General features: G+C 41.2%; 1 pseudogene; it reads right to left on the bottom strand.

Annotated features, from left to right (window-relative positions):
- Nucleotides 1–13,782, bottom strand: part of LOC128610754 (zinc finger protein 585A-like) — a 28,932-nt pseudogene extending 15,150 nt beyond the window's left edge.
- Between the last annotated feature and the right edge of the window lie 59 nt (nucleotides 13,783–13,841).

The raw sequence follows: 13,841 nt of genomic DNA, 5'->3' as shown, positions 1-13,841 counted from the left end.
AGAAGATGACAGTACTGGTACGATATGCTCAGTCAAGAAAAGTGAGTTGACTTCAGTAGGAGGTAAAGACATTCCCCCAAGGGTTAATAGGTCCATCCTCTGTAGTACACTTGAGAGTGAGTGGCCAACAGTGTAGTGCCTTGTTGGATAGTGGCTGACAAGTAACGATCATCTTTGAGGACTGGTATAAGCAGTACTTGTCAAATGTCATGATTCATCCTGTATCTGGCCTGGTTATATGGGGTCCAAGTGAAACTAGCTATCCCTATCTTGGCTAAGTAGTAGTAGACAGAGTTTCCAGAGAGTGTGACTGGGTCCAAAGAGTCCATCTCAATCCTTGCCCTTATCTGTCCTGGCCCTAGAACTCCAGAGCAGATTCCGGTTATCCTGGGCACCAATGCCAGTCTCTTCAAGCGGTTGGCTAAACTGTGTAAAGAGGCAGCCAGGCTGGATATCGCACAAACCTTAGGTAACCAAGCTGAAGACCCAGCCCAGAGGGTGGCGTCAGTGGCCTGGGAGGGAGAAGAGGAAGTAGGATGGGTCAAGTGGATGGGGCCTGGTGGTAACCGCCGTGCTGTATGTAAGGTAGAGTTAGAGAAGCCCTTGGACAAATAAGTGCTGATGGTGGAAGCTTCACAAACGGTCCCACTGCCGGCTGGGTTGCTGCTGCAACCCATGGTAGTGCCTAGTTCAGAAGTAAATGGAGAGCACTTCACTGTGTTGGTTCACAATGAGTCAATGAGAGATACAAGCCTCCCAGTTGGGACAATTACGGGTAACCTGTGCTCTGCAGATTCAGTGATGCCAGCTTTTCAGCCAAAACCTGCATCCAAAATAGATGTGACTTTACCAGAGTTTGACCCCCATGGCATCAACTTCACCCATCCCAGAAAACTGGAAAACTAGACTCAGACAAAAGCTGTCAAAACGAGCCAGTGTGTTTTCTCTACATGAGTGGGATGTGGGACTAGCGAAGGGTGTAGAGCATCATATCCAACTGTCAGACACGAGACCTTTCCGAGAGCGGTCATGGCGATTAGTGCCAGCGAATATTTAAGATGTATGAAGACACTTACAAGATCTTCTGAAAGCTGGTATTATCAAGGAGTCTTATAGCCCATACGCCTCTCCAATAGTCGTAGCAAGAAAGAAGAATGGAAGTGTTAGAATGTGCATAAACTACAGAACACTGAATAGTCGAACCGTTCCAGATCAGTATACCACTCCCCACATTGATGATGCGCTTGAGTGCTTGTCAGAGAGCAAGTGGTTTTCAGTCTTAGATTTGCGAAGTGGATATTACCAGATTGTGATGTCAGAAGCTGATAAGGAGAAAACAGCCTTCATCTGCCACTAGGGTTTTATCAGTTTGAAAGAATGCCGCAGGGCATCACTGGAGCCCCTGTGACGTTCCAACGACTGATGGAGCGAGCAGTGGGTGACATGAACCTTCTCCAGGTATTGGTTTACCTAGATGACCTAATAGTCTTGGAAAGTCATTGGAGGAACATGTAGAGAGGCTTCTCAAGGTGCTGGACAGACTGGAGGAGGTAGCACTAAAGTTCTCTCTGGACAAATGTCAGTTTTGCCAACCCAAGGTGAAATATGTGGGGCATATAGTATCGGCAGAGGGCGTTGGTACAGATCCCGGAAAAGTTGAGGCTGTCACCCACTGGCTTCGGCCCACTGATCTGAAGTCTCTGAAGTCTTTCCTGGGATTCTGTGGATATTATCGGAGGTTTATAGCCAACTATTCAGCTATTGTCAGATGCCTCACAGAACTCACTAAAGGCTATGCACCCACGCAAAAAGAAAGAAGCAAGCTAAAGAGAAGACAAAGACCTATCTGAAAGAGTCTGAGCCATTTGGTGACCAGTGGGACCAGGCTTGTACTGACGCGTTTCACCAGATCATCCAGTGCCTCACCAATCCGCCAGTGTTAGCTTTTGCAGATGCCAACAAGCCTTACTTTCTCCACACCGATGCAAGCTTAAAAGAGCTTGGTGCTGTACTTTATCAAGAACACCTAGAAGGACTAAGGCCGGTGGCGTTCGCCAGCAGAAAAGTGAGCCACAATGAACAGCGCTACCCAATTCACCAACTTGAATTTTTAGCACTAAAGTGGGCGGTCGTGGATAAATGACCGGTTACAAAGAGTATTAGAGCATTTAACTATTAATAAATATTAAAGTAAATAAAAGATATATATCCAAACTGAACCAAAAAGTAACACTCCAAATAAATCCTTTTCGTTATCAATGTTTTAAATCTGCATCTGAAGTATCCCGCTCCATGAAGAGTGTAGTCTCCCGTGTCAAAACAAACACCATGAGGCATCAGTGATAGTTTTTATTTCACCTCTAGAGGCCGCTCTCGTACTGTATAACGACAGCAGACCCTTCTCAGCTGCTCCGGCAACCGACACAACCGGGGAAAAACTATCGGTGTAGATTTTTGTAGATTAACTATTGTTCCAACAATCATTATAGGTGCGGCTTGAACTCGATCAATCTGTCGACCTCTAGTATGGACCATTAGGTCTAACTGTGGAAGAGGAAGGACTGGTCATTTCAGAACTGGATGTGAGATAGGTGCTATACAAAGTTAACACCAGAAAAACATGCAGCCCAAACAACACCCCCAGACATGTGCTAAGAGCCTGAGTTAACCAAGCAGCACCAGTCTTCACCAACATTTTTAACCTCTCCCTCAACCAAACTGTGTTTTCAGTCCTACACCATCATTCCTGTCCCCAAAATCCTCTGTCCTACCTCCAGGAATGAATACCGTCCTGTAGCATCTATAGTGATGAAATGCTTTGAAAAACTGGTTACAGCCCAAGTCTACTCCTCCCTCCCCAGCTGCTTAGACCCAAACACAGCTCCAACAAGTTGGTGAAGTTTGCCGATGACACAGTGGTGGTAGGCCTCATCACTAACAGCAAAGTTAGTGATGAGGGCTAACGTCATGACGTGAAGGCCTACTTAGAGGAAGTGGACATCCTCTCCACACAGTGTCACAATACCAATCTCTCCCTGAATGTAACCAAGACTAATGAGATGATTATTGATTATGGGAGGAAGCAGATGAGGAACTACAGCCCGCTGATGATCAACGGGGCCACAGTCGAGAAGGTGAGCAACTTCAAATACCCTGGGGTCAATTTCACAGAAGACCTCTCCTGGACAACACATACAAACAGCTTGGTGATAAAGACATGCCAGTGTCTCTACCATCTAAAATGTCTGGCCAGGGTCAAGGTCTCCCACAGGATGCTGACGGCTTTCAACGCTGGAGCTGTAGAGTCTTCTCACAGGGGACAAAATCACCTGGTTCAGAGGTGCCACGGCCCAGAACCGAAAGGCACTGTCCAGAATGGTGGGATCAGTGGAGAAGGCCATCTGGACTTCTCTCCCCTGTATCACAGACATTTACACCCAGCGATGCAGGACCTGGGCCAGGTATACTGTCAAGGACTTTCACCACCCTGGACAAGGTCTCTTCTCAGTTATCCCACCAGGAAAGTGCTACCGGATCTTGAGGACCAACACAGAGAGACTCAGGAGGATTTTCTACTCTCGATCAATGCGACTAGTGAGCGAGGACACTGTATAGTTTCTGTATACATTGTACAGCTCTGTATAATTGCAATTATTTTCTATAAATATTAAATTCTATAATATTCTATTTTATCACATTACATTTCTCTAATAGCAGGGGTTCTTAACCTTTTTGCGAGTGCAACACTTTTAAGAATGACACTGTTTTGAGTCTCAAGCTGAAAACAATGAACTCAGTGGGAAAAAATTTAACATGGGCTTCAAATAAACAGAATTTTTTTGTTAACAGTTTTCTAAGCTTCCTTTTCACTAATCATGGTTTATGAATGTGCTGCCTTTTTTATTTATGTACAGAGTTTTTATTTATGCTTTCAAAGTTTTCGTTTAAACTTCTCAAGATTACGTTCACCATTCTGACACAAACCTCTCGTGTAGGCAGGGCTTAACAGCAATTTACCCTCATTGGCTAGTGAGATTTGGATTGACAGCTCCCTGACCTGGAAGTAAAGATGCTCCTGTGCGCTTATCTAAACAAACAAAAAATAGTTGTATGAGACTACCCAAACCTCAAATATTAAATTACGAATTAATATACTGGCCAAGTGTCACAAAGTGAATGGTGTGGTTACTGTTGAGTGGTTAAATACTATAACCAATAGGAGCCATCTGTAGCAGTTTTACTGAGCCTGTAAAAGCATAGAAGAAGTGGCAGTATGGGGTGTGACTGAACCACATGCTAATTGTTTTCTTGCTGTGTTGAAGTACTGCCAAGCTACTCAGTAAAGACCACCTTAAAGTGGGCTGCTGTGGCTCAGGTGGTAGAGTAGGTTGTCCACTAATCGTAGGGTTGGTGGTTCGATTCCCGGCCCACATGACTCCACATGCCAAAGTGTCCTTGGGCAAGACACCAAACTCCAAGTTACTCCCGATGGCAAGGTTGCGCAAGTTAAAACGACATCCATTCTCCAAATGCCATACATTCTCCAAATGTCTCTACTTTCAGGTCAAGGAGCTCTTGATCAAAATCTCACACTCTCAAAAGTATGAAACAAAACACAACCACTAGCCAATGAGCTGCCATTCTGGACTGAACCAGTTTTCGCTGCAGCTAAGTACAGACGGTATTTCAGAGGAAATTAGTGAGGTAATTTTTCACTTAAATTACAAAATAATAGTATATTCATTCATTTAGATTAGTTTATATACATTTTAGGTGTTTACTATGAGTGTTCGACGTTGTTGACTGTTTAAACGATAGACATAATAATGGCTAGCTAGCTACCTACAGTGAGGGGAAAAAAGTATTTGATCCCCTGCTGATTTACGTTTGCCCACTGACAAAGAAATGATCAGTCTATAATTTTAATGGTAGATTTATTTGAACAGTGAGAGACAGAATAACAACAAAAAAAATCCAGAAAAACGCATGTCAAAAATGTTATAAATTGATTTGCATTTTAATGAGGGAAATATGTATTTGACCCCTCTGCAAAACATGACTTAGTACTTGGTGGCAAAACCCTTGTTGGCAATCACAAAGGTCAGACGTTTCTTGTAGTTGGCCACCAGGTTTGCACACATCTCAGGAGGGATTTTGTCCCAATCCTCTTTGCAGATCTTCTCAAAGTCATCAAGGTTTCGAGGCTGACGTTTGGCAACTTGAACCTTCAGCTCCCTCCACAGATTTTCTATGGGATTAAGGTCTGGAGACTGGCTAGGCCACTCCAGAACCTTAATGTGCTTCTTCTTGAGCCACTCCTTTGTTGCCTTGGCCGTGTGTTTTGGGTCATTGTCATGTTGGAATACCCATCCACGACCCATTTTCAATGCCCTGGCTGAGGGAAGGAGGTTCTCACCCAAGATTTGACGGTACATGGCCCCGTCCATCGTCCCTTTGATGCGGTGAAGTTGTCCTGTCCCCTTAGCAGAAAAACACCCCCAAAGCATAATGTTTCCACCTCCATGTTTGATGGTGGGGATGGTGTTCTTGGGGTCATAGGCAGCATTCGTCCTCCTCCAAACACGGCGAGTTGAGTTGATGCCAGAGAGCTCCATTTTGGTCTCATCTGACCACAACACTTTCACCCAGTTGTCCTCTTTATCATTCAGATGTTCATTGGCAAACTTCAGACGGGCATGTATATGTGCTTTCTTGAGCAGGGGGACCTTGCGGGCGCTGCAGGATTTCAGTCCTTCATGGCGTATTGTGTTACCAGTTGTTTTCTTGGTGACTATGGTCCCAGCTGCCTTGAGATCATTGACAAGATCCTCCCGTGTAGTTCTGGGCTGATTCCTCACTGTTCTCATGATCATTGCAACTCCATGAGGTGAGATCTTGCATGGAGCCCCAGGCCGAGGGGGATTGACAGTTCTTTTGTGTTTCTTCCATTTGCGAATAATCGTACCAACTGTCGTCACCTTCTCACCAAGCTGCTTGGCAATGGTCTTGTAGCCCATTCCAGACTTGTGTAGGTCTACAATCTTGTCCCTGACATCCTTGGAGAGCTCTTTGGTCTTGGCCATGGTGGAGAGTTTGGAATCTGATTGATTGATTGCTTCTGTGGACAGGTGTCTTTTATACAGGTAACAAGCTGAGATTAGGAGCACTCCCTTTAAGAGTGTGCTCCTAATCTCAGCTCATTACCTGTATAAAAGACACCTGGGAGCCAGAAATCTTTCTGATAGAGAGGGGGCCAAATACTTATTTCCCTCATTAAAATGCAAATCAATTTATAACATTTTTGACATGCGTTTTTCTGGATTTTCTTGTTGTTATTCTGTCTCTCACTGTTCAAATAAACCTACCATTAAAATTATAGACTGATCATTTCTTTGTCAGTGGGCAAACGTACAAAATCAGCAGGGGATCAAATACTTTTCCCCCCTCACTGTAAAGTAGCTATTCCAGCTTGTCAGAACACAGTTCTTATCTTTTCTGAGGAAATTTCTCAGTTTAAACCCATCAAAAAGCGTATTAATTATTAACATTACGTATAAACGTAGGATGGTTGTTATTAAATTATGGACTGGACTCATTGATAAGCTTGTAGACATGCTGATCATGTAAGTGCAACTTCTGACACTATTATTCATAAATTAATTAATTGCCCCTTTTTGAGCACAGACATGAAAATGAAATGTCCAACGTTCCTGATCTTTCATTGATGAACACAAACTGATGATAATTCTTCTGTGATTTCAGGAGCTATAAGAAAGAACCCATCTATAAGAGAGGCAACAGCAGGGAGCTTGGGGTGATTTCCAATTTTTTTAAAGGAGCTGCTGACAGAAAGGGGGCAGGAAACAAAGGGACGCAAACTGAAGAGGCTCAAACTATTTTGTTCTGTACATTCTTGTGTATATTTCTATTATAGTGTACTGTTTAAATATTCGTAATGTTAATATGTATTAATGATATTAACGATTTTGTCCAAGTTATACATTAATGTATATGCTATCTATCTATACATGTGTGTTTCCCATTCAAAATATATAATTTCATAATATGTAGATAAAACATAATTTATTGTTACATATGCATTAAATTGATATATTTTTGTCAATATTGAGGGCATTTATATCTTAGTCCAAGAAATATATAGAGTTGCAATCAAAATTATTCAATCCCCATTGCAAATCAGGTTTATTGGCAAAATTTACAGACTTTCAGCTGTTTGTAATGAACAAATCAAACAAAAGCAAATTAGATAGTTCGACACAACGAATGCTTCAAGTGGTTTCTCCAAATTCACCTGAAAATGAAACTCATAATGACTTCTCCAGTTTCAAAATTATTCACCCCTGAATAGAATCGCTCACAACAGCAGAAATATGCAGAACAGGTGTTGTCTCAAGCACACCTGATATAAACTAATCAAGGGCTTCATTAGTTGCACCAGGTGTGCTTGAGCTGGAACACATAAAATACCTGAACTGGCTAGGAGCAGAAAATTCTTGAAATACCTGTACAGGGATGAAAAAGGAAGCTATCAACAGCTGCAAGCAGATTTTTGAGAAGGCAGGTTGTGAAAAACCCTCGAGTGACTGTAAAAGACCTGCAGTGAGAATTGGTGGTAATAGGCACTGAGGTTTCAGTGAGCACAGTAAGGTGCGTACTAAACGCAGAAGGTTTCCATGCCAGAACTCCAAGACGCTCACCACTACTGACCCAAAAGCACAAGAAAAGTCACTCAAAATCATATAAAAATATACAGAAGTTTTGGAATTCTGTTCTGTGGAGCGAGGAAACAAAACTGGAACTTTTCAGAGAAAGTTGCTTTTCAGGTGAATTTGGGGAAACCACTTGAAGCATTCGTTGTGTTTTAACTATTTCAATTGCTTTTGTTTGATTTGTTCATTTCAAACAGCTGAAAGTATATAAATTTTGACAATAAACCTGATTTGCAATGGAGGTTGAATAATTTTGATTGCAACTGTATAGTGTTTATATATCCAAACTAAAAAAACAAAACAAAAAACATACATCATACAACAATACATTTTTGCATACATTTTCTTGTAGCCCATCATGTCTATAATCTCTTGTTGTATAAGAGTGAGGTAATACGGTGTGTAATATGTAGTTAAACAGTAAAACTTTCCAGTTAACAGATTTACATATAAACAGCAATCCCCCCAAAACTGTATTAGAACTACCTTGCTTAACGCACCTTAATGCACATATAAGCCCTAAAAGGCTCGAGCTGGCTGTGTTTATTGGTCACTCAGAGTCGTGTATGTCCATAATTCTAATTAAATTTTCATTCAATGTCTGCCAAAACCCGACACTGTGAAGACCCAGGGTCGATAATAATGCTTAACCGATGAGGAAAATGTTTGCTGAGGTAGCAATGTCAAGAAAATGATAAAACTAGAATTCCTAGAGATCAGATTTATATAAATACTTATTTATTTAAAAGGTACAAGTCATCTATCTGCACTAGACGCTATTAGATATGAAGCAGAGATCCATTTAGGATCCAGTCAGTGTTCTAGCTGAGACCGAGCAGCTCAGAGAACCATTTTCACTCTAACTTACCTCAGGATTTAAAGATCAACACATGAATCCACCTCAGTGATCTTCTTTCTTTTAAACTGGATCAGATCGAACTGTCCCTGTAAAGACTGTATTGTAAACATTCAAGCAGAAAAGTTACATGGAACAGCTGTCCAGGCGGGAAAACCTGCAGGTCGTCGTCTTCTTCGATTTGAGGTGGTTTCACAGGTTAAAGGTGTTCTACTGCCACCTACTGGACTGAGGGGAAATTAATCAATGAACTGCTCAAATTTACAGGGGATGCGATTATACTGGAAACACTACACTGTTACACAGCTATTCAATTCAACTCAATTTTATTTATACAGCAATTTTAACAATGGACACTGTCACAAAGCAGCTTTATAGAAATACAGATAAAATTTTTTGAACGTATCCCTAATGAACAAGCCAGAGGAGACGGTGGCAAATGGAAAAACTTCCTGAGATGACATGAGGAAGAAAACTTGAGATGAACCAGACTCAAAAGGGAACCCATCCTCATCTGGGTGACACTGAGCAGTGCGATTATAAATAATTTCTCTTCGATAAATTACTTTGGACGACGTGGTTAAAAAAAAAAAAATAAAAAAAATAAAGCTAGGAGTGAAAGGGTGAGGGTCGTGATTTGGAAGATAAGGATGAATGAATGTTGTTCATTTTACTTTTATGTAAGTAGAATTGGGTGGTTATATTGGTGAAGATAACAGCACTTTAAAAATCACTGATTTGTTTATATTTTAGATATTAATAGAATTTCAGAAAAAAAAATTACTGGGGGAAATGGGTTTCTGTTGAGTTGTTTTGATTTTGTTGAGTTTTGACTGTGGAGCTCGATTAAAATTCCAACTGTCTCCCATGTCTTCCTCCACACATTTACACACCAAGGTTCTACAGTGGTGACAAAAACTGTGATTGGGGAAGCCTCCCCCACTAGCCAAGATCGTCAAGTCCCTCGCCATCCTCCACCAAACCCAATCGCTCCACGACCTGTGCCAAAAACAGGTAGGTTATTCTTTGGTTATTGAGGGTCAGATTGTTATTGGCACACCACTTTGCCATGTGCTGGACCTCATCTTGTAAGCCGTTCATGATTGCTAAAAAGGCCAACCTTTGTGGTGTCATCTGCAAACTTGATTATGGTGTTAGAACCATAAGCAGGAACACAGTCATGAGTATACAGGGAGTAGAGTAGTGGGCTGAGCACACAGCCTGAGGGTGGACAAAGTCATTTTGCTGAGCTTCACAGACTATGGTCTGTCTGTGAGAAAGTCCATTATCCAGAGGGAGGTACTGATGCCAAGATGTGTGAGCTTGTTTATCAACTTTTCTAAAGTGACAGTATGAGCCACTGTAAATTCTGAGCTGAAATCAATAAGTAGCATCCTCAGATAGGAATTGCTATTATCAGCAGAGCATAAGGAAAGATAATGTATGTTGCATGGCACTGTAGCAGCTAAACCCATAAAATGATAGCTTAGTTGTGCCTCCCCTTGGCTAGCGACACCAAACTAGCTTAGTTAGAAAAGTCGGTCTGGCAGGCCCACAAACAGTGACAACACCCGAAACAAGTACCCGAAACAAGTTTTATAATAAATCCAACTTTTTCTAATAAACAAGAAAATCTCTGTTCAAAGTAAAAGCAAACAGTTGTACAAAAATCATCCCACACGGTCAACACTAACCCAGCTTCTCTCTCATGTGAATGGTCTCATGTTTTTGGAGATTACTTGGGTAAGTAAAACCTTTCCCACATTGTGAGCAGTGATATGGCTTCTCTCCCGTGTGAATACGTTGGTGTTTTTGGAAACTACTCAAGACAGCAAAACTCTTTCCACAGTGTGAGCAGTGGTACGGCTTCTCTCCTGTATGGATGCGTTGGTGTGTTTTGAGATTACACTTCTGAGTAAATTTTGCCCCACACTGTACACAGATGAATGGTTTCTCTCCTGTATGAATTCGCTGGTGATACTGAAGTGTATCCTGTCGATTAAAACTCTTTCCACACTGTGAGCAGTGATACGGTTTTACTCCTGTGTGAATGCACTGGTGTGCTTTGAGACAAGTCTGTTTATTAAAACTCTTCCCACACTGTGAGCAGTGATACGGCTTTTCTCCTGTGTGAATGCGCTGGTGTGTTTTGAGACCACTTCGTTGGGTGAAACTCTTTCCACACTGTGAGCACTGATAAGGTTTCTCTCCGGTGTGAATGCGCTGATGTGTTTGGAAATTACACTCTCGATTAAAACTCTTCCCACACTGTGAGCAGTGATACGGCTTCTCTCCTCTGTGAATACTCTGGTGACGCTGGAGAGACCGGTTGTGATTAAAACTCTTCCCACACTGTGAGCACTGATACGGTTTTTCTCCAGTGTGAATGCGCTGGTGTTGTTGGAGAGCACGCTCTAGATAAAAACTCTTTCCACACTGTGAGCACTGATACGGCTTCTCTCCTGTGTGAATCCGTTGGTGTTTTTGGAAACTACTCAAGTCAGCAAAACTCTTTCCACATTGTGAGCAGTGATACGGCTTCTCTCCTGTATGGATAAGTTCGTGTCTTTTGAGATTACACTTGTTAGTAAATTTTGCTCCACACTGTACACAGATAAATGGTTTCTCTCCAGTGTGGACTCGTTGGTGTTGTTGGAAATTACTAAGTTGAGCAAAACTCTTTCCACACTGTGAGCAGTGATACAGATTCTCTCCAGTGTGAATGCGCTGGTGAAGCTGGAGATTAGCTTTCTGTCTGAAACTCTTTCCACACTGTGAGCACTGATGAGGTTTTTCTCCTGTGTGAATGCGCTGGTGCCTTTGTAAACTACTCTGGTGAGTAAAGCTCTTCCCACAATATGAGCAGACGTGAAGTTCTGTGTGTATTTGTTCTTGACTGGTCATAATAGAAAGAACACCAGCAGTCGTTTGATGACTACTGGAGGCTCTTGTGGGCATCATGTTCTTCTGTCTCTAGGGAGAAAGAAAATGGACGTCAATAACATGAAAAATACAAACTAATTTGTCCTAATGCCCCATAAAGAACTGTTTAATTTATCTATGTACAGTAGGGGTAATAAGTATTGGATGCATCAACATTTTTTTCAGTAAATATATTTCCAAATATTATTCATATGAAATTTTCACCAGACATCAGTATTAACTCAAGAAATCCACATATATAAAGAAATCCAAACATTAAAGTCCATAAATGAAGTTATGTGTAACAAAGCAGAAAGACACAGGAAAAAAGCATGAAGAAATTAATGGGCCGCAGTATTCAGGTGTGATTTTGGCCCGTTCTTCTAAACATATTGTCTTTAAATCTTGTTCAATTGGATTCGAGTCAGGTGACTGACTGGGCCATTCTAACACCTTGATTTTTTTTCTCTGAAACCAACTGAGAGTTTCCTTTGCTGTATGCTTTGGATCGTTGTCCTGCTGGAAGGTCCACCCACGTCTCATCTTCATCATCCTGGTGGATGGCAGCAGATTCTTCTCAAGAATCTCCCAGTAAAGGGCTCCATGCATCGTTCCTTCAAATTATATGAAGTCTGCCAGTACCATGAGATGAAAAACAGCCCCACACCATGATGCTTCCACCTCCACACTTCTCTGTTGGTGTAGTGTTTTTAGGGTGATGTGCAGTGCCATTTCTTCTCCAAACATGGCGTGTAGTATAACAGTCAAAAAGTTCAATTTTGCTCTCAACTAACCAGACTACACTCTCCCAGTATTTCATAGGCTTGTCCAAATGAGTTGTAGTAAACTTTAAACGAGCTTCGACATGCCTTTTCTTTAGTAATGGAGTCTTGTGGGGTGAGCGTGAGCAGTGGTGTGCACTGCCTATTGTTTTCTCTGTGACGATGGTACCTGCTGCCTCCAAGTGTTTCTGGAGCTCTTTCCCAGTGGTCCTTGGCTCTTGAGCTACTCTTCTGACTATTCTTCTGACTCCATGGTCAGAAATCTTGTGAGGAGCTCCTGTACGTGGCCGGTTGATGATGGAGTGATGTTGCTTCCATTTGTGGATAATGGCCCCAATGGTGCTTACTGGGGGATTCAGAAGTTTTGAAATACATCTGTATTCAATTCAATCAATATGTTTTGCAACAATATGGTTGTGAAGGTCTTGGGAGAGCTGTTGGGAGAGATGTTTCTTGTGTGACACCTTGGTAACGAAAAGCCTTTTTACAGACCATCAATTTATTAACCCAGCTGTTATTAATTTACACAGATAGGGGGTATACTTACTTACGGATTTCAGCTGGTTCCCTGTATTACCTTGCCTTGGAGAACTGCTTTTTCTTAGCATGTTCAATACTTTTTTCCTGCGTCATTCCACTTTATTACACATAACTTCATTTATGGACTTTAATGTTGTGAATTCTTTATATTTACAGATTTCTTGAGTTAATACTGATGTCTGGTGAAAATTTCATGTGAATAGCCTCATTGGAAATATATTTAGTGAAAAAAATGTTGCTGCATCCACTACTTATTTCCCCCCGCTGTATATATATATATATATATATATATATATATATATATATATATATATACACACATACATACACACACACAAATGTATATACTATCTATTTTTGTATATTTAACCTGTTAATGAAGTTCAAGATACATGCGTGTGTGTGTGTTTCCTATCCAAAGTATATAATTTTATAATACTATACACATAAAATGTAATTAATTGTTTCATATGCATTCTAGTAATATATTTTGTCGATATTGAGGGCTATTAAAGGCTCGAGCTGGCTGTGTTAATTGGTCACTCAGAGTTGTGTATGTCCATAAACCCAACACTGTGAAGACCCATGGTCGATAATAATGCTTAACCGATGAGCGAAATGTTTGCTGAGGTAACTTGTCTACTCATCAGCAATGGCAAGAAAATGATAAAACTAGAATTCCTAGAGATCAGATTTATATAAATACTTATTTATTTAAAAGGTACAAATCATCTATCTGCACTAGACGCTATTAGATATGAAGCAGAGATCCATCTAGGATCCAGTCAGTGTTCTAGCTGAGACCGAGCAGCTCAGAGAACCATTTTCACTTTAACTTACCTCAGGATTTAAAGATCAACACATGAATCCACCTCATTGATCTTCTTTCTTTTAAACTGGATCAGATTGAACTGTCGCTGTAAAGACTGTATTGTAAACATTCAAGCACAAAAGTTACATAGAACAGCTGTCCAAGCGAGAAAACCTGCTCGTCCTCTTTTACTACTTCTT

Source organism: Ictalurus furcatus, chromosome 7, assembly GCF_023375685.1.
Source record: "Ictalurus furcatus strain D&B chromosome 7, Billie_1.0, whole genome shotgun sequence".
Lineage (NCBI taxonomy): Eukaryota > Metazoa > Chordata > Actinopteri > Siluriformes > Ictaluridae > Ictalurus > Ictalurus furcatus.
Note: the sequence above shows the minus strand (reverse complement) of the source record. Positions and strands in the feature narration are given on the sequence as shown.